This window comes from Hyperolius riggenbachi, chromosome 1 (assembly GCF_040937935.1).
Source record: "Hyperolius riggenbachi isolate aHypRig1 chromosome 1, aHypRig1.pri, whole genome shotgun sequence".
Classification (NCBI taxonomy): Eukaryota; Metazoa; Chordata; class Amphibia; order Anura; family Hyperoliidae; genus Hyperolius; species Hyperolius riggenbachi.
Genome location: NC_090646.1, coordinates 430,913,857 through 430,935,101, shown reverse-complemented (window position 1 = coordinate 430,935,101; position 21,245 = coordinate 430,913,857). Strand labels below are relative to the sequence as shown.

The 21,245-nt window shown below is 41.4% G+C and overlaps 1 protein-coding gene and 1 long non-coding RNA gene across 2 annotated transcripts in view; one reads left to right on the top strand and one right to left on the bottom strand.

The window, feature by feature from the left end:
* DAPK1 (death associated protein kinase 1) overlaps window positions 1-21,245 on the bottom strand; it is a 264,648-nt gene that overhangs the window by 139,633 nt on the left and 103,770 nt on the right. The gene's annotated exons all lie outside the window — the stretch shown is intronic.
* The window catches only part of LOC137518861 (uncharacterized), a 39,759-nt gene continuing 33,470 nt past the window's right edge, over window positions 14,957-21,245 (top strand). Inside the window, exon 1 of the long non-coding RNA XR_011020916.1 lies at window positions 14,957-15,063. This is a non-coding gene — a long non-coding RNA (uncharacterized lncRNA). The remainder of the gene's footprint in view (window positions 15,064-21,245) is intronic.

Sequence of the window (21,245 nt, the reverse complement as noted above, 5' to 3'; positions counted from 1 at the left end):
GTATCTGAACCTGTGTGGGACTACATTTTCTCTATAGTGCTTGGGCGTACAGCCCCTTTCCATCAGTGCTTTGCACTGTACCCTGGCGTTCAGTTGTCACTGACGCTTTGGATTGGTATTTTTTTTCTAGTTTTGTCCCTTTATCTCCAATAATATAATAAAAGTATGTATCTAGGCTTATATGTGTCTATAGGATAGGCTTAACCAATATTTTTTGCGTGTATCTGTGATGGATGAATGAGGATTGCGTGTGTTGAGATGGGAGAGACATCGGAGCCGGGGGGCGTGGCTTGTGGGCGCGCTGTGACGTGGAGGCTAGAGCTTGCGTTCCATCTGCTCGCTCTGTCGGTCCCCCAGCGTCACTTCCGGCCCACACGCGCACTTCCGCCCGGCTCCCATTGGCCCCATATGCGGATATGTACCCGCATGCTGGATACGCAGGCACGCCTTCTGAAGACGCCGTGAGAACGGCGAAACATGTCAAGGCGCCGCCTGCCTGCATGAGACGCCATCTCCTCCCGGTGACCCCCCTCTGCACTCACCACTCCACCATTCACCCCATGTGATCGGGGGACCAGCAGCACTGCCAGTTGGGCATCTGAGCTCACCAGGACTTGTTGGCAATTTGCACCTACCTAGCCGCACGCGGACCCGTCCAGCCATTGGACACTTTTGGCTCATACAGCGGAGTACAGCAGAGACCAGCGTGACGCACAGCTGGCTCCACAGCTTCTGGGTTGTATCCCTTCATATTCCTCCATATGGTGCACCACGGAAGGGTGAGATTCTGATGTGATTATCCCATTGTGATGCAACAAGTTTGTCTTCCATTCGCACACATATATGTGATAAGTGTGTTTGGCTGCTGCTCTCATCTTTGCTGGCTTGCTGCTCGGGCTGTCTGTCCTGCATTGTGCTATTTCCACTTATGCTGCTGGAACTTTGGACTCAGTTTCATTTTTCATTTTGTTGGCCTGTCATCTGCTGCCCTCCTTTCTTTTTTTTTTTTTTTTGGACATATATGTGCACATTCACCTACCCTGTTTTTTTGAGCTCATGTATGCCTGGGCAGTGTCTGCCAGTGTTGTGAGTTTGGGGTTATGAGAGGAGGTGGCCATCTCATGTGATTTTAAAAGTTTCTATTTTGGTTATATTAATAAAATATATATATTTTTTTTTTTGTGGACTGGCAGCAAGTATATCATTATTTACATTTGTTTTTTGCCTTTCATCACTGTTAGCATCTGTCAAACAAATTCTTCTCCAAATTAATGCGAGCCTTTTAACTAATCCTGACTCCCAGAGAGTTATCCTTTCCAAATTGAGTGACTTCTATGAATTAAATGACAATGGCGAGGTTCAGGAAAATACCCTCTGGTGCGCGCATAAAGCCTTCATTAGAGGCATTTGCATTCAACAGAGCTCCGTCCAAAAAAAACTTAAAGACTCCAAAATCACCTCATTATTAAAGCAAATCCAAACCTTAGAATCTGTTAACAAAAACAATATCTCCTTAAAAAATGTGAACGAGCTTTTCATACTTAGACAAAACCTCCGAGCTGAATTGGCCTACTCATATGACTCCCTTCTTCAGAGGAAGAAACTATTATTCTACTCTCAAGGTAACAAAGCCGGTAAACTACTGGCAGCCCAACTAAGACACGCCAGGGAAAAAACTAAAATAGCCTTCCTCAATTACCCATCAAAGGATGACCACATCTCCAATCCAAAAGATATAGTCAATGCCTTTAGTAAATTTTATAGTGAACTCTATAATCTGCACAACGATAAAAACACCTTCCAACCGTCTCCAGCCTCGATTAAAGCATTTTTAGACTCAATCAACCTCCCCAAAGTAACTAAAGAACAGATAGACACTCTTAATGCTCCGATTGCCCAGGACGAAGTCCACAGGATCCTGTCAAAGCTCCAAAGCAATAAATCCCCAGGGCCAGATGGCTTTACCAACGACTATTACAAACACTTTAAAACAATCCTAGCTCCCAAACTAGCAAAACTGTTCAACTTAATAATAAAAACCAAAAATCTCCCACCAGAATTCCAAACTGCAAATATAACTGTAATCCCTAAACCTGGAAAGGATCCAGCACTTCCAAGCAATTATAGGCCCATATCTTTATTAAACTGCGACACAAAAATATACGCAAAATTACTAGCCAACAGGCTACTAAACATACTCCCCTCATTAATCGACTTGGATCAGGTGGGCTTCGTCAGGGGCAGGGAAGCCCCTGACGGCACAAGACGAATCATCAACCTGTTACACTACATAGAGCTCTGTCGGAGGCCTTCCCTTATCCTTGCTTTGGATGCGGAGAAGGCCTTCGACAGAGTTCACTGGGGATTTCTGAGGCAAACCCTACTAAAATTTGGATTTGGAGGCTCCTTTTTGGATGCAATATCCTCTCTATATTCTCAACCAACAGCAACAGTTACGGTAGCAGGATATCTATCAGAGCCTTTTCACATAACTAACGGCACCCGACAGGGATGCCCCTTGTCACCCCTCCTCTTCGTCCTTTTAATGGAGACGTTAGCTACAAAAATAAGAGAGAACTCAAACATCAAGGGTATTAAGATTAATAAGAAACAATATTCTATAGGCCTATTTGCCGACGATGTGATCCTAAGTATAGAAGACCCGCTCATGTCCCTAGAACACATTCGAAAAACCCTTCAGGAATTTTCCCATGCCTCCCTCTACAAAGTGAATGAAAATAAATCACTAATGTTACCATTTAACCTGTCACCCACACAAAAAAACACAATTACTAAAAACCATCCATTTCTATGGGCATCCCATACTCTCCCGTATCTAGGAATCAACCTCCCCTCCACAACAGCGGATCTATATAAATACAACTACCTTCCACTCATCTCGTCAACTAAGAAGGACCTTGAGCGTATTAAAAAATTTGAATTCTCCATACTTGGGAAGATTGCAGCCCTAAAAATGTCGGTTTTACCGAAACTTTTATATATTTTTAGGACAGTCAACATCCCAGTTCCTAAACAATTCTTCCAGGAAATCAAAAAGTTAATCACTAAGTTTATATGGGGAGATAAATCCCACAGAATAGCATACAATACCCTCACAAAATCTCTAAAATCCACTGGCTTTGGGCTACCTGACATCGAAAAATATCATTTAGCAGCCATACTTGACCTATCCAAAAACTGGTGGTCAGTCCAGAACACTAAACCATGGCTAAAAATTGAATGCACTATAGCTAAACATCCACTGCCAGATATACTAATGGCAAAAATTAACAAGCATCCTACCCCTAAAAACCTACCACCAACGATAATAGCCACCCTTGATGCATGGCAATATTACCATCGTACTAGGAAGAAAAACGCAACTGATATCCCAATCAAATCACCTTTAAATACGCTGGCACTACTTATAGAAAACGTAAATCTGTCCAGATGGACCAACTCTGAAATAAAATATGTAGAAGAAATCTACAATAACGAGCATACATTACCATTTAAGCAACTGGTGTACAAATTTCAACTTCCATCCTCAGAGTTCTTAACCTACCTACAAATCAGCCATTATCTATCATCGAATAAATTTACACAGCTACTCCTCCCTAATCATATCTTAGCATATATAAAATCCCCGAACACATTAAGAAGGGGCCTCTCTCACTGGTATTCTACCCTAATGGAATCTTCCCTCTATGCATCCTCATCGGACAAAACCCACAGAAAATGGTCGCAGGACCTTAACTCAAAAATCTCACCTGAAATACTCCAGAGAAATATTTCCAACCTTAAGAGGTATTCCCACTGTTCCACCCATTTAGAAACTCTACTAAAGATATTCCACAATTGGTATCTTACCCCCCGCAAATTAGCCACATATAAAAAGCAATCACCTATGTGTTGGAGAAACTGTGGAAATATAGGATCACTATTTCATATAATATGGGAGTGCCCTCTAGTGTCCCCGATATGGGACCAGATTTTTATGAAAATCAGTTCCATGACCAAAAAACAAACTCCCCCGGACCCAGCCTTAGCCCTCTTCCACTCGAATATAGATAAATTCGAACATCACCTCAGACTCCCTATCTCTCAATTAATACTAGTAACAAAACAACTAATACTTAGTCATTGGAACTCGGTTAGCATACCTTCAATTTCCCAAATCTTTGCTAGTACCAATGCAAACATTATTCAGGAAAACATCATCACAACAAGAATTAAAAGCTTGACCCCTGCTCAACCCTTAGCAATAGCAATAACTTGATCGCTAGAACCACTGTTCGACTCACCTAGGGACATTAATATAAAAATTAATTTAAAACTAAAAACCTTTAACCCTATTGACACATCCCCAAAGACCCCTAAAACAACACAGAAAATAATCAGAGCACCCTTGAATTCAACAAGAGACTCCTCTGATGTAAGACCCCTAAGACCAAAACACAGAACTAATCCCAATTCCAGCACTACACTTAGAGCACAAACAATTAAAAATTAAAAATTTCGGTATTGATAACTAAATGGTCCAGCTACAGTTTAAGAGTATAAGAAAAAGGTATATAACTATCCGCACAGATAATTGACCACTCGCATACTAAAAAGAGCAATTCACTAGAATACCGGTTTGATAAATCCAATTGTTTCTAAATTTGAACATGGTGTATAGAACTTGCCTAAGTTACTCATCCTCCCCATTCTCCCCATTCTCCCTATTCTCCCTATGCTCCCTATGCTCCCTTCCCCCCCGGTTCTCCCCCCTTTCCTCGTCCTATCACCTTCCTTTCCCCCCCTGTGTCTACTACCTTCTCCCTACCCCTTCCTCTCCCCCCCTTTTTCCAGACTAACAAAACCAGAGGTCTTGGAACGAATATAAGCAACCTACTAGAACCACCATGACATATGTATATAATGTTCCACTACTGTTCTTATTGCAATTAACATGTAACAACTCTTGTCTGTAAGGAAAACTTGTTAATAAAAAATTATGGAAAAAAATAAAAATAAATAATAGGACCCTTAATGCAAACCTGATGTAGATTTTAATCTGCCAAAATTAAACATGGTTCATCGAGATTATTAGAAGCTAGTAGCACCCTTCCAAGAGGGCACTAAAATCTCCAGCCAACCCAACCACTTGGCTTTTCCCCAGAAGCTGAACCAGGCTCTCCCTGCCTGGTGGTCCGGTCAGGTTTCTCCAAATAACGCAGCTGAATGACTACTGCTTGATTGGAGATCTGTAATAAAAGTGAATAGCTAATGCAAATCTTTATGTTTTCTAGGGGTCCCAACAAATGTATCCAGGCAAGTTTAGAAAATATTTGTAAAACAAGCAATTCTGTATTTTCTTTCACACTTGTTTTACTTGATGACCTACCAACAGTATGCAGGTGCACACGGGGCAATTGCTTCTCATTTCATCTCTTAACTTTCATGGAAGCATAGATCACATCTTTAATCGGTACCAACAATTTTTCCCAGTCTCAGTTTGTTGGTTCACATTTCAATAGGTTCAAATAAAATTCTGGATTTATGAAGCCCCTGCATCTGCCCACCTAAATTAAAACTCTTATAAGATACCAACCCCCGGGTGAGAAAGATAGAGAGCAAGAGACATATGTTATACAGTGCAATTGGTCCACACTGAAATTATTCCCACCTAGGCCGATTTCTAGTATGCACTAAATTAAGGGGAGAATACAAGCATATTTTGTACAGTTAAAATAAAAATAAAAGGATTAAAAAGCAAACCGTGTTCTAGAAATTTTTTGTCTTGAGTGCCACAATAAATACTCAAACACGTGAAGCGAAAAAATGTTGAATGTAGCCCCATTTGCGATTTCTTCCTTCAAGAGACTGTATGTTAAAGCTGAGGAGAGCTTATCTCGAAAGAACAGTTAACAGCAATGTGATCCATCTGTATGAGATCCAGCATTCCCAGGCAAATGGTACAGTTAATAAAACAGATATGGCAAATTCTTTAAGCTGCTTAAGTATACCCTTAGAAAGCACTTATCTGTTGGTCTTGAATGCACGTTTAAGTTCAGAGTTTTCTTTGACAACTTCTCTGCAGTCCTCACAGTATGTACGGGTCTGTTTCGAACCTCCAGGTCCAGAAACATACTTTTTTAAACTAATGCTGGGAATACACGTTTCGTTTTTGCCTTCGTTTAAACCTTAGTTTCGATTGTGCCTTTTGTCCTTTTCGATCCCGAAGTAATCGATCTTACGGTTAATATCACCACCCACGGTTTCGTTTTTTTTTTCGATTCTGATGGTTTAGTTTTTCCAATGATCGAAGGCTGCAAAGAAACGAAACGTAGTACAGGGACGGACGGCATAAACGAATATATAATCGATCTGAACAGCCATCAAGCCTACCAATGGCTCGATTAGATGGATAAAGAGAGATAATATCAAACATGTTCGATCACTAGTCGTTCGTTTTTTGGGTCTATTAATCGAAACTATAATGAGATTATGACTATTTTCACATACGTTTTCAACACTCGATTCGTTTACTGAACGAATCGAAGGCTAAAACGAAGGCAAAAACGAAACGTGTATTCCCAGCATTAGGGTTGTTTAGTTAAAAAGAAAAGAAATTGGCTTAGATTTTGTTCGAAAGTGAGCACTCTGCAGCACTTCCTAAAAACACACACAAATGTCATACTTTTACAGAACATGTCAGAGAGTAGGCCTGAACGATTTTAGGAAAAAATTGAATTGAGCGATTTCTGTCCGAAATTGCGATTTCGATTCGATTCACGATATCCTTCAAATCAAGCTTAGTTCCCTTCTCTGTGACTGTTTATTCCCCCTCTGTCTCTCCTTGTGCCCCCTTTGCCTCTTCATGCCTCCTCTGGGTCTCTCTTGCCCCCTTTGTGTCTCTGTGCCCACTCTGTGTCTCTCTGTGCCTCCTCTGTCCCCCAAGCTGCATCAGTTCTGGACATAGTTTCCAGCACGAGTCCAGCGATGGCAGTCTATCCACTTCGCCTCTGTTTTGCCAAGCACAAGAGCCGGCAGAGGGCGACAGAAGACGCAAGGTATGTCTAACGCTGCGGGCCGCACGCACTGGGACTTTGGGAAAGTTTGAAGGCGCTTCTTCAAACTTCCCCATGTGGAAATTATGTGATCGCGATATTCGCTGCTTTGACGATTCTGAAATTGTGACCTTGGTGATCACGATTTCGATTTAAATCCGATTTATCTTTCAGGCCTATCAGAGAGTGCAGCTGACTTTGCATTAGTGTGTTAAAAATATCTGGCAAAATGTGGAGGCCAGTGAGTGTGGGTATGGTGTAGCGACTGGTTTGCAAGGAGATTTTCATCTGACTTTGGTGACCATTTGAGACTCAGAACAGACCCATTTGTGAAAATTAACTGTACAGGCAAAGCAGCATTTATAGTTAAGAAATCCTCTTCAGGATAAAGTAAAAGGAATAGTTTTCAAAGCATTCTGTTCTACTGGATCTCCCTCACACTCGCCCTATTACTTCCTTGATAGGCTGTCTGCACCCACTCGTACTTAGGCCTTAACTACATCCTGATGATCAGGTACATAGATACCTACCCTGCCACCAATCCCTCTGACCACTAGGTGGCTCGTTGAGAAGACAGTTTCTCCTATCAATTGAATGCAGAGAATGTCTACAGAATTCAGTGTACTGAAAACCACATCATTAATGACATTTCTTACTACTTTTTAAACTATTTAGTTAGTGTTTGCCCATTGTAAAATCTTTCCTCTCCCAGATTTAAAATCTGAAGCTCATTACCGACATCAACATCTTTAGAGCCGTCCGGTGCAGCTCTGCAAAATGTTTGAATACTCAGTGTTTGTAAGCCAGAAGAAAATATACTTGGTTTCTCAGAATGCTCTGGGAGGAAAATTTTGCATAGCTAAACAGCCTAGGCTGTGACATCACTGGGAAGTCAAGGCTACATACCAAAATATATCAATATATGGATATAGGAAGTGTTTCCGATACTGAAACCAGGAAAATGAACGTAAAAATTGGTATCTTGAATAATTTACTGCATTCCACCAAACATCACTTCCGTGCCGGTTTGAAGAATACAGAGGAAAAAAGCCTTGGGGAAACAATGGCCATCCATAGGTCCCAGCACCTGAGCAATCACTTACTGCGGTGGCGGTTTACTACCAAGCAGCTCCGTCAGCTGGTAAATTGTTTCGGTAAAGACTGCAGCCATAGGAAAGTCAGTGACCTTTGAACCAGATGTAGTTGGCCACACATGCGTAGCAGTAGCTTAGCGCTTGTTTTTGTAAATGCAATATGACACCGGGCGGGCGTGCAGATAGAGCAGTGGCACTGAGCCATCGCGCAGGCAACTAAGGTCGTCGACTTTCCTGTCCAGAAAAGCTGTATGCATGTTAGATTGGTGTGGCTCTGTTAAATTTGTAAGCTATAGGCTCAGTATACACCAGTGGTTCTGCAAAGTGTGACTGGCGGTTAGGGGCCTCAATAGATGATTATATGCAGGAGTGATGCATCAGGGGAAACTGTAATTGCTCACTGGATTATTGATAATACCTTCTGTTTTATGCAGGCAAAATTTTTGTTAGAGGTCTTTTTGGCCTCTTTTAGCCCCTGAAAAACTCTTAGTGGTTCTGGGTCACTGCAAAGTATTTGGGAATTCTATAAGCTGACCAAGATTATTGATCTTTGTTGTACTTCAACAGGAAGGGGCATATGGAAGAAGTGGTATTAGTAAGTATAATGCTGAGAATCCTTAAGAGTAGAAATAGCCAATGAAATACTAAAGACATTAAGCTGATGCTGATTTTAAGTTCATTTTACACAGATTTATGAAAGTTGGTATTGGATCAAGTAACTGTGGATACGGCTAGAATTATGGCGGAACCCTACCTAGTCAGCCATCACAGGCAACATCGCAAGTTGTAATGGGTGCAGCTTGATTAAGTGCTCTTGTGGAAGCTGTGAATGTTTGAATATTTTAGATTTACTGTCATAATCTCATAGGAGGGATGTTCTTAAATTTGCAGCTGCTTTGATCCTCCCCTGTGGGAGGATATAATGCTCTAGAATTCCACCAGGACCAGGGAAGACCATCACTAATGATAAATATTACTTAATAGAATCAGGTTTTCTTTTAACAATATGAATTTTATTTACAGGAAATATATATAAATGTACTGTAAAATATTTTCTACTGTATTTTAATAAATTCAGTACAGTTTCCCTTTAAATGGTTTATCCAGTTTAGTACAAAATTCTATTGCACATATGTCTTCACTACACAAGCCTTTTTGTAACTAACTGCCATTATATAATATCTTATAACTTCAGCCTGTATCTACTATAACTTTTTTTAGGAAACTTGCTGGAAACCATGACAACATTATAAAGCTTGGAGTAAAAGATGAGCAGAATTCTCTCCTCTGTCTCACTGGTTCACAAGTCTGCACAAAGAAGAAAGTCAAACTTATGGCATATCCTCCCCGTCATACACTAACCGCTTCACTGAGTTTACTGCAATTACACATTTATTACACATGGAGGATGGATCCTACCCATCTATAGGGGTCCTCTACAGATAGGTCTAGACTCACAATTAAGCATGTAGATCTACTAAGCAGTGGCCTGAGAACAACCATGGTATTTACAAGTTAAATGATTTGTTAAAGTACATAAAATCTGTAGAGATTTCATAAGGATATTTTTTCTGTGCCAAAATGCTTTGAAATCCGGACACTAACCTCTGTGCACGTGAACAAAATGGCTTGTGTATTAAGTTGGTTAATATAGATATATATTTTTTTTAAATAATAGTGAGTTATACCACTCTTGCAGGAGAATAGTGAATGCAGAATCTATATTTTACTAAGGAAGAGTATAAAATTATGTTTCAACAGACCGCCTACTATAAAAGAGAGATTATGTCCTTTGAAAAACAAAGTAAAAAGAGGATATGAGAGAAAATGACTAGTTATAGACATCATAAAGCGTTTCAACAGAACTGGTATATTATACATGAGTCATACAGCCTGGTTATACGTAATAAGATATATGGCTACGTTAAGCAATTTTTATGATAAATGACCACTGGTAGCACACTTTCATTTTGCATGGGCTGAGCTAGCACTTCTAGTACTAGTATGTTTAAATTAATGAAAATGCACAAAAAAAGGGCATCACTGCTAGATGTTGCATGACGATCAGCCATATGCTTTGGAAAGCACTTATAGAAAAATAGCCTGAGTTCACTAGAATTTTCTGTCACATATAGCATACTGCAGTGAACCAGGCAAGCCAGAGACACCACATGGGGATGCAGTTATGCAAACTCATCTTACGGTCTCCATGCAGCTGTGAGCAAGGAGCTGACTGCTGCACACAGCCTGGGGACAGCAGCTAGCCTATCATTACATTCACAAGCTTCACCAGCCTACTTAACCTTTTCCTAAGCAATGCTTTCTGACAGACTTTGCTTGAGGAAGTGACATTCTCAGGTCACCAGTGCTGTCTGGATCAACTATATATTATAGAATAGTCAAGCAGTTCAATGTCTCATTGAACTCTGAAATGAAAGGATAGGAATAAACAAACATTTAAAGTTAGCATGTATAAGCCAAAATGTATTCTAAACGTTTGGTTCCTCAAAGTAGCCATATTTGGTAGATATATTTGATGAACAAATTCCTTGCATTCTTTCTACAATGGAAATCAAATATTTGTTCTTCCCAACTATGTTGCATGATTTCCCTTAAATGTGTGGCACTCCTAAGTCGTTTTGCTTTCACCCTCATGTCCAGGTCATCCCAAACAAGCTAGATGGGGTTTTAAAGAGAGACTATAGCAAAATTAGGTTTTTGGGATAACCCTGTTAGCATGTACCCAACGTTCCGAGCATCTAAAGGTGGTGGATCGACCAAAGGACAGATCTATCTCTGAGCAATATTGTTAAAGTAATGCTCACAAATATTGTACAACAGTGTGTTCCAATACTACTTTTATGCAGACAGGGTTGTAAGTAATTAGGAAAAGCTGGGATACCCAATGATAACTTTCAAGGATTGATCAACCACCACTGAGTTTAGGATGAAAAAGTAAGGATAGGAGCCCAATATGGTGTAGTAAGTTTGACACTGGAAGGATAATTAAGGAAAATAAATCGAGGTACTCACAAACCAGAGTTGCAAGAATGAAATCACCTTCTGCCTGTGTGGGGAACACCCGTCCCCGGGTTAGGGAGAAAATCTCTCTCTTGGTTATGTGACAATCCAGCCCCGCGATCCTGTCGAGATCTGCTCCCGTTAGCGTACGCAGGAAGTACGGGCGCAGACGGACAACGAGACCGGTTGCTGGATCGTCAGAGGTAAGAAGAAAAGGGCGACAGAGCGTGCCAATCCCGTCTAATCTGCTTCCGTTAGCATACGCAGGAAGTACGGTGAACAGACTGACAAAGATTGGTCGCGCAGCTGCCGACAATATGTAATGGGACAAACATCCACCAATCCCGTATTACTAGGCCACTGTTGCCATGCAGGTCTCATGCACTAGAGACTGCTGGAGGCAAATTCACTGTGTGCGTAGTAAACGGTTAAGATTGGTTGGAGGTGCCCATACATGTACAATTCTGATTGTATATACAATCTGTAAACTAAAAATATCGATTTCGCGCTGGAAATCGGGTAAATAAAGTAGACTGCCACCACTCTCTCAAGTTCAGGGAGGAAAGAGACTCCCGCTATCATAATACGGTAGCCAGCCCAATCACGTTCAACACGCTCAAGTCACCGTTCGGGGGGTAGTCACTTCCGACGGCTTAAAGACTGTGAGCAATGTGACGTTAAAGAAAGGTTACTGGGTCCCTATATGATGCAATCTCGAATTGTATTTACAATCGAGAAACTAACGTTATCGATTTCGCACAGGAAATCTGGTACTAGCTAATCCTAGAAGGAAGAAACGGTTATTTACAACCTAGCTATCAAACAATTTATAAGCAAATCATAAAACGATGCGGTAGTATGACTGACTCTTCAGAGGGCAGATTCGTTATAGCAGCAATCAGATGACCAGAACAGGCACAAGACTGAACGATAAAATCGTTAGTTTATTTCTAAACTACATACACACAGCTTATTTTAGAACAGATTGATTGACAGAGAGAAGGCAAGAAAAGGAACAGGATGTCTGATTATATACAGTTCAAATACCGTTATTGGTAGTCCATGCGGCAATCGCAAGTCTTTGGCGAAAGTCCCAAAATGGCGGTTGCCATGCGGCCAACAGGCCTTTGTTAGAAAGTTCAAAGATGGAGGTTGGCCCGTGTCCCTGCGGGCTGCCAGGATGTTACTAGGCATCAGATTGAAGGTAAAGGACGCTGGACTTTTGGGTCATGTCAGTTTTGTTCCTCACTGTAGGTGGTAGGAGTTATGACACATACAAGTCCAGCCTTGCAATTTGAATAAGGCAATGCCCCCTTAGGCAGGGAGAGGTTTTGGGCCAATTCATATTTTGCCCGCTCTCGGCATGCCCGTGGGTAATATCAGGAACCCAAATAAATATTCATAATCAGCACAAGTGGGGGAATCTGCTAATACCAAACACGAGGAGTCTGGATCGCTAATAGCACCGTCCCTCACTTTCACCTTACTGGCACTGGTTCCGAAAGATCCAGAGAGCTGAAAATCTCTCAGGACCAGTGTCGTGTGGAATCTAATAAACTCCGTGAATTTGAGGGAACTGCGATCTTGGGAACACCAGAAATATTACCAAATTGTGCCTATTTATTAAATACAGTTTCTACAGTTTGGTTGAATCTTTGGGTGCCCAGATGGCGTGATAAGGATCATTCCTGTCTCCTTTCAACTCAGGCCACAAGGCAGCTAGGTGTCGGACTCCTGGTGGGTCGGTGCCGATCAGGCTGGAGAAAGCTACAATTTATGAGCTTCTGTCAACTGATATCTACCCTTCACCTGATGGATGAGGTCATAAACACCTCAGGGGGTCCCTTGTGCTGGCAGAGAATCTTTTCAACAGGGGGCTAATTAACTGACCATGAAAAGATTTCTTCAGCCCTTTGGTGAAGGGAAAAAAAAGTGTATTTAAACCAAAAACTGTCAGTTTGGGTGGTTTGCGAAGAACTAGCGTTGGTAACTCCATGACGCATTCGATATGTCATATCGACGGCGTCACAGTTGTTGCTCTCTAAAAATTAAGGTAAGATACCTCTTTTCTTCCTATTTATTGTGATAACCAATATTAATTATACATCATTCTGGGTGCCTCATCCACCAATTTCATGTGGGTGTTCTAGATTTACAACACACTACAAATCATTAGAAGTAGCATTTTTGTTACTTTGGACATATTTCATCTTACTTCCTGGTCTAAGCGATTCTGTCACTGGAACAGAAAATTAGGGAAACCTTTGCTTTCCAAACAGAACCCACACAGCAATAAAAATCTGACAGAGGTTTTAAACCTAAACTAAAATTACGTTATTTTAGTTATAGTTCCGCATTAAGGAAAACACACTCACACACACACACACATCCATATATTTTCTTTTGAGGCCAAAAGGTTGCATGAGGATTGCAGTTTGCTATCTTTATTACTTTACTGCCATGCTCACAGTTGGATGGAATTGTGGACATGGTGAACATTGCTGAACTGGCACTGCGCTTCAGATTCCATTCTTATCTGTGCACTATTATATGGTGATGTGTCATACTCCTGTCACTTTTCCATCCCAGGATGATCTATTGGGTCATCATGTTATTACAGAATTCTTGAAAGAAATGGTTATGTGGCTATTAAAACAGGAACTTTACTAAAAAATAACTTAATGAATATTGTAAAATATAAGCAATTTTAATGTATAAATTCAGTCAGTGCCCATTGTAAAATCTTTCCTCTCCCTGTATTCCATTAGTAACTATATAAAAGGTGGCAGTATCTTGTACTGCTGGCAAGGTGCATCACTTCAGGATGTATGCTTGTTCTGTGTTCTGCAGTGAGCAAAAACACCTTGTCTCCCAGAGTGCTGTGGGGTAGAAGGCTGCATAGCTAAATAACCTAGGATAAACATGGGAGGGTGGAGTTACATATCCATATACAGCTACATACTGTACATATAGGAAGGGTTTCTGAATATGAAACCAGGATAATTAACATTAAATTGGGTATTCTAAATAATCTATTACATTCTACAAAACTATACTGTATGTCGTAGCAGTGCCTCTTTAAAGTGAACCAGAGACGAAGCACCCGGATGTATTTTACCATATATATCAGTAGGAACATTAGAGAAAACACCTACCCTGCTCTCGGTTTCATTCTTCACTGCTCAGCCGGCTTGTTATCAACCCTGATAAAATCCCAGACTGAGCATTCAGTCTGGCTTTGCTCAGGAATCATTATAGCGGAGTCATTATAGGAGAGCCAGAAGGGGGTGGGCTTGAAAAGATAGAGAAGACAGACTCCGCTATAATGATTCCTGAGCAAAGCCAGACTGAATGCTCAGTCTGGGATTTTACCAGGGCTAATAAGATATAAAGAGAGAGAGAGAGAGAGAGAAATACATGAGGGTGCTTCGTCTCTGGTTCACTTTAAGGTTACCGTAGATTTGGAAGATTAGATAAGTCAACAGGTCATCATTGTAGGTGGATTTTTCTGGCAATCGAATGCCTCACACAGACCTGTTGAAATCTCCATATCATGGAATAGTTTTATTAAAAATAAAATGTTCAAGACATGAACAGAAGGTTTACATTGTGGAACAGGATTCATGACACCTTATTTAACATAATTGACTTGGCTTCATGATCTACAGAAACCTGCTGGATTTCATGTATGCTTGCACTAACTCACTGGCTCCAGCCTGCTGATCACCTGACACCTAATGGATAAACAGTAACCAGCACAACTGTTATCTTTGTGTTTACTATTTACCTGCATCAGTGTTTTACTTCAGCTAACATCTGGAAATATGCCTGAAGAAGGGGACTAGATCTCAGAAAGCTTGCATAATTTAACTCTATCCGTTGGTCATTAAAAGGTATTTTTTACAAAACGTTTTTTCTACCTATATTAAAAAAAAAAGAAAGAGAAAAGATAGAAATAGAAAAAATCCCCATCTGAGGGTACACTGGGCTGATATGTTCCCCAAATGCTAGACAGCCCCTGTGTGATTAATGACTGTCTACAGTTTCCAAAAGCAATAATTGGTTAGTTTTTATTGCCACCTATCAACAAGTATTAAAGCGTGGTGCATATCCAGCTAACCTGAACAATGTGAAAAGGCCTTCATTCTACACAGTCAGCTGTATCTCAGAGCACAATACACTTTGCTCCAAACTATTAGTAGCAACTGAGCTCCCTTATCTTTATGGGTTATTAGGTGTAATGATAGCTGCTGAACTGGTATTTTAACCTGTAGCACTGCTCATCCTCGGCAAACCACTCCCCTCTGGTTAACTGTGAAATGCACAATATTCTTGATCTTCATTTAAACCGAACATGAGATGCTGGAAAGGAGACAAGTTCAGGTTGCCAGAACAATAGGAGACAATTTGAATAGAGGCAGTGAAAGAATATGCTGAGATGCAGTAAATGAGTTATATTCTCATTGTATCAAGATGCCTGCACTTCTCTCAGAGAAATAGGTTAATTATACTCCACTAGTACATTATTTAAAGTAGCATGTTTCTTTATACAAAAAAAATCCTTTTGCGTGCAATTAAAAGTGACAATGTGACTTTCTATTCATTCTACTTAATTATTTATGAAGGTGATAAACAGTGCTGCTCATCAGGATTCCGGATATCCGGTACCCGGATAGCCGAACTTTTTTGCGCTATCCGGATCGAATTCTGGATTTCTCTAGAAATTCGGCTAGCTATCTGCGGATATTTGGCCGCATATCCGGATCTGAAATACTGTAACTAAGGAGCTGTCGTCGTGGAGCCAATCAGAGGGCTCTCAGCAGAAGCCCTAGCAACCAATCACAGAGGGGAACCCTGGCCAGCCCCACTTGACCTTATTGAGCCAATCAGAGGACTCCCAGCCTAAACCCTGGCACCCAATCACAGAAAGGAACACTGGCCAGCCCCCCCCCCCCCCGTATAATAATGAGGGCTGCCATGATGAGACATATTGTCTTAGCTTGCTGAATGCTCACTGAGAGACATGCTCCAGTGCTGGTGGCCTACCAAGGGCTGTACACAGTTATAAACCTAAAGCTGTTTAGTGATTAACCCCTTCACTACTATCACTACACTATTGTTAAATCGTTAATTAGCTTGATTGATGTCATAGTGTGACAGTTAGAGTGTGTGCTCCAGTGCTGCTGGGCCAAGGGCTGTACACAGTGATAAGCTGTTCTGTAATTAACCCCTTAACTACTATCACTACACTATTGTTAAATCGTTAATTAGCTTGATGTCATTTGTGTGACAGAGTGTGTGCTGCAGGAAGCTGCTATGTGTCTGTGTGTGTGCTGTGCACAGACCAGGCCAGCTGCTGCCTGCTGGCCAGCTATTAGCCTTAGGTATAGGTTAGGTATTAGGGGATAGGATTACGGTTATTGTGTAGTTAGTGCTGTAGTCAGTGTGCTAGTAGTAGTTAAAGTAGTAGTACTATTGTGTTAGCTTTCTACAGAACTGCTGTGCTGTGAGCAGTGGCAGTGTGACAGTTAGTGTGCACTAGTGTCTTCTCCTCTGCTGTCTGACTCTCACTCAGCACTTGCCACGTGTCACTTGCCAAGTGCCATGTGACAAGTGCCAATTGCCACGTTCGGCATGCTCCTGGCACACATTACACCTGCTGCATTGCCCTGCTCCCACCACCAGGCCAGGGTGCCACAGGCCACTGATACCACCTATATTTAACCCAAAACACAATTGCTGCATAATTTTTTGGGAGGTGTCTTGGCTGAAAACTGCCATGTCCCAGTTGTGCAGTTGGACTTTGGGCACAATGTGGGCTGCACGACCGCTGTCTGGAACCTAGACCTAATGTTAATTGACAGGGGGGGGGAGGGGGGATTTTAAGTCCCCACATCATCAATTAGTGTTCCCCTTTACAAAATAATGATGCTGCATGCCTCATATACCCTAAAAAACGTTTTTAAATCAATTTAAAGGCCACTTCCGGTTTTTCTATCCGGATATCCAAATTTGCCCGGATATCCCGGATACTAGGGTCGGATATCCGATTCGGATTGGAAAATTTTTAAATCGGATATCTGGGTATCCGGATCCGGGTCAATCCAGATTTTGAAAAGGGGTATTCGAGCAGCACTAGTGATAACCAACTTGAATTGTGTTCTAGTAGTAAGGAATATCTGTGTACGGCTAGAGTTAAAGTGGTATTGTCATCAAATTTTATCTACAGCCTAAAGCATTAAAAGCAGCATAAAATTAACAGCTAAAACCATCTGGCTTGTTTTCAAGGGTTATAACTTGTGCTTTACACTTCATTTAGCTGATAATTGATAAGCCTGACATTGCTAGGCAGAACTATAATGCCTAGTACACACCATGCAATTTCCCCTCACTTTGAGGAGTTGAATCGATAATTTCGAACACGTCTGATCAGGTTTTCAATCACTTCTGCACAAAATCGATTGGAAACGTAACCGGACATGTGGGAAATTATTAGTCCAACCCGTCGATCTGACGGGAAATTACATAGTGTGTACCAGGCATTATGCCTGGTACACACCATGCAATTTCCAATCAGATAGATTGGACAAAAACGATTTGCAACAGGCGACCTGATTTCTGATTTTCTCATCGATCTTGTATAGAAGTCATCAGAAAATCGATCAGAAAAACAATATGAAATCAGATCGGGCCTGTCATAAATAATCGATTCAACCCATCTGACAGGAAATTGCATGGTTCATACCAGGCATTAAATTGTGCTGGAAGTGTATATACTATGTAAACAAGGCAGACAAACTTCTTCTGTATGGGAGCAGAGAACTGCATGTGTTCTATTTGCTCACTAATTAGATCTCTAATGAGTATATCTGATAATCTGTCCTGCAGCCTGCAAGGGTATCAGTCAGCTTCAGGGCCCCTTTCCACTAGTGGCGAAAACGGCACAATTCTGCAACGTTTCCCCGCAGGCCACAGACATGGGCAGGATTTTTTTTTCAAATGTATTTATTTAACAAGAATACTTGAGATGTAACAGGCAAACTAAGGAAAAGCTTAGTTTTAAAGTGACCCTGTAGTGAAACGAATACTTCCTGCCAACTGCCGGTCTGTCCTCCTGATGATTTTAGCTCCAGAATCACATACATGAAACAAAAAATGCGGCTAGCTAGGTCATATGTTACAGAGGCCTCGATTCATAAAACATTACTGCTTACAGTAATGCAGAAAACAGCTGACTTTACCGAGCACTTGTCAATTCATAAAGGCTGTTACAGCATGAAAAGCTGAAATTACCAAGCAGTGAGGTAAATTACAGACTTGTAAATACCTAAAAATAATGTCAGTAAATGTCAATTCATAAAGACTACAACATGTGGTAAAGTCCAGAAATACTACCGGCACCTTTGGTGTGGCGTAAACAGCACGGAGACTGTGCAGAGCCAGCCGTGACTCGCAGAAGCAGAGAGCTATGACTGACAGGAGCAGAGCCAATAGAAACAGCCCCTGTCTCCTGCAAGTCCCGCTGATCGGATTTTGATAGAATGCAAAGGCTTCTCAGGTGGAACAAGCTTTTCTACCCCCAGGCAGCAGAGAGAAACAAAAGAGGTTTCTCCTGGAGCCCTTCGGTCGTTTAACCATTCAGGTTCCTGTTTGAAGATGTGGAGGAACTACTGAGGAAATCACCTAAGCATGGCATGTTTTAAGATGGAGTTCATCTAAGCTGTGGCAATAAAATGTTAAGAAAGACTTAGGGCTCGTTTCCACTATCGCGAATCTGCATGCGTCCAACGCATGCAGATTCGCACATGTAATGCAAGTGGATGGGCCTGTTTCCACCGTAGCGTTGTTGAGGTGCATTTTTTTCAGCGGTGAAAAAAACGCACAAAAAAGCCGCAGAATTCGCCTGCGAGTGGAATGCATGCGAATCGCCGCTAATGTATTTAATAGGGAATTCGCAATGCTGTTTTGGTATGCGAATTTTCATGCGAATTCGCATGAAATCAATGGAAAAAGCACACCGGCATTGCCATGGTTAAATTCGCATACATCGTCATCCAATGCGAATTCGCACGAAAATTCGCATGCGAATTTTGCCGCAGCGATTTCGCAACGCAATAGTTGAAAATAGCCCTAATAGATTCAGAGCAAGCAGAGGAAGTAAAACAAAACACGTACATTCTAAAGGGATGTGGGGATGCCTCTTATTGTAATGTCCTCACTGCACATAACAAAACAGACAGCTTCACACTGCTCTTCTGTTACCGTTTTTGCCAATTAAAGCCGGTAAATTACTGAACGTCTACCGCACCTGTGAACATTTTTTATGAATTAGCACACACACAAAAAAATCTAAAATACCGAATATGGTATTTTAAGGCTAGTTACACACCAAGACGTTGCATTAGGTGCTACGTTAAGGTCGCATAACGTGCACCTATCGCAAGGCCTGGTGCACTTCGATGTGGACGTCAGAGTGAGCCGCGTTGTGCAGCTCACTCTGGCGTCCGTGATGCGTACTCTTGGACGCATGCGGCATCACTTGGTCCCGCCGGCCAATCGCTGCACAGAGCGGCCGCACCAGGAAGTAAACACTGTACGTCACAACGTGCAGTGAATATTAATTAGCCATGTGCCTGGCCGCTCTCCGCTCCTCCCCAACCTGACTGAGCATGTGCAAACAGTCTAACGCAGCTTAAGCCGCTGTAACGCCGTAGCATGCTGCACTTTCGGGCTGTGTGAACAGCCCACTTGTGTTACATTGCTGTGCGTTGGGGGAGCGTTACAGGCTGCACTAACGTGCGCCTGTAACGTCTTAGTGTGTAAGCAGCCTAAAGGTCCAGATTTTTTTTTTTTTTTTTTAATCGCACAGCCTCTTATGAAACGAGGCCAGAGAGTCGAATCTGCACACTTGTTCTGATTCATTTTTTAAATGGAAATATATTTCTGGCTCTTTCCCCACTCACTGCATGGTCACTTAAAGCCATTGACAGGCATTCACAGAGAGAAAGAAGATACACGACGATGTCTGGTGTTCCCCAAACGTTTGACATGTACTGTGGTTGCTCAGGTTTCCATAACGCTTGAAATATACACCATTGTGACTATAGCCTTAGAACAAACTTTTCAGAGCAGAGTAATGGACAAAACGCATTTTTGCCCTTTTTTCTTTAAAGCAGTAAAACAGCTCTAACCGCAGCATGAAGTAATAAAAGATGGAAGCAACAGTTTCAGTGGACTAACGGCTTGCTGCTCACAGTGGTTTTAAAGCAGTAATTATTTGACATGTACATAAATCGCAGTGGCTAAAAATGTGCTTTGTAATTTAGTCTCTGAACATTGAGAAGTAGAGAATATACAACGGACCTGAATTGGCTAGCAAAAAAAAAAATGAATTATCTGAATCTTGTGCAAATGTTATGCTATAGAGTTAAATTAAACTGGAAAACAAAGTAATAAATACATAACTATTATTCAGTATTTATATAGCGCCAAAATCCTCTGCAGCGCTGTACAGAGTATATTGTCTTGTCAGAGGGGCTGACAATCTAATCCCTACCATAGTTATATGTCTATGCATGTATTGTGCTGTGTATATATTGTAGCCTAGTGCCAATTTTTTTTTTTTTGGGGGGGGGGGGTAAGTGTTAACTTATCTAACTTATCTGTATGTTTTTGAGATGTGGGAGGAAATCAGAATGCCTGGAGGAAACCCACGCAGACACGGGAAGAACATACAAACTCTGTGCAGATAGGTCTTCCCTAATAAATTGAATACATTTTTAAAAGATCTGTTTGGGATCAATTTATTGACTGTATATATCATAATTACTTTCACCATTGCCAGGCAGTCTTTTCTTCCATGTAGTGTCTAGGGACCCATCGCTCCAAGGCGAGTGTGCTAACCGCTACACCCCTGTGCTGCCCCCCCATAATCAAAGCTAGCTGCAGCAAAAAACGTACATTGTAATAATTGCATTGCTCCAGAAATACAGACTGCTAATGAAACAAGCATTTTACTTTTCTAGTGATGTCCCCACCTTCATATTCCCTTTCCAAGCATTCTCAGTGGTCCAAA